We start from the raw sequence: 1,120 nt of genomic DNA on the forward strand, positions 1-1,120 counted from the left end.
GGATGTCCAGCTATGCTGAACACTCCGATCTGTCAGTCCCTGTCACTATGGAGATCCACCCGCTGTGTTTACACACAGCGGGCGGATCTCCAGACTCGATCCCCGACGATCGGGGCAGAGCAGCGGCAATCGCCGCTGCTCCTCCGCTGGCCCGACTCCCGCTGTGAATGAACACAGCGGGAGCGAGCCTCCGGCGGCGCGCGAGCGCCGCCCACATGGGGCGGAGTCCAGCGACGTAGGTCTACGTCGCTGGACGGGATCGCGGCACTTTGCCGCAGTAGCCTCCATGTGAGCGGAGGTAAAGTGGTTAAATATTGCTTGGTTTAGTTTCTAATTGTTTTCTTCGTATTTTAGAATGTCAGTAAAAAATGCACAGTGTCAGTAAATTGTCCCTGTTTTGTGAGTAAAAATATTCCTGAGGTCTCACTTGGGAAGTTTCTCCTTGGAATGAACATTCACTGGGGAGATAGCTGTGATATATGAAGATTCTGTATCTGAGTTTGTCTAAGACACTGTATGAACATGAAATTTATGGCACATTATTGCACCGGACACTTCAAAGCTCAGGACACTTTGTTATTCATGCCCGTGTCATTAGTACAGTGACAGTGCATATTTCTAGCACTGATTACTTTAGTAATGTCACTGGTCCCCCCAAAAGTGTTAAAAGTGTCAGTTAGGTGTCCGATTTGTCCGCCGCAATGTCGCAGTCCCGCTAAAAATCGCTGATTGCCTTCAATACTAGTAAAATAAATAAATAAATAAATAAATATGCCATAAATCTATCCTCTAGTTTGTAGACGCAATAACATTTGCGCAACCCAATCAAAATTAATTTATCGAGATTTTATTTACCAAAAAAATGTATGTGGCAGAATACATATTGGCCTAAAATTATTAAAAATTTGGATTTTTAAACTTTTTTTTTGGGAATGTTATATAGCAGAAAGTAACAAATATTGTTTTTTTTTTTTCAGAATTGTCGCTTTTTTTTGTTTATAGCGCAAAAAATAAAAACCGCACAGGTGATCAAATACCACCAAAAGAAAGCTCTATTTGTGAGAAAAACAGGACATCAATTTTATTTGGGTACAGAGTCGCTGGACCGCGCAATTGTCCT

This window comes from Pelophylax lessonae (genome assembly GCF_965119305.1).
Source record: "Pelophylax lessonae genome assembly, chromosome: 3".
Lineage (NCBI taxonomy): Eukaryota > Metazoa > Chordata > Amphibia > Anura > Ranidae > Pelophylax > Pelophylax lessonae.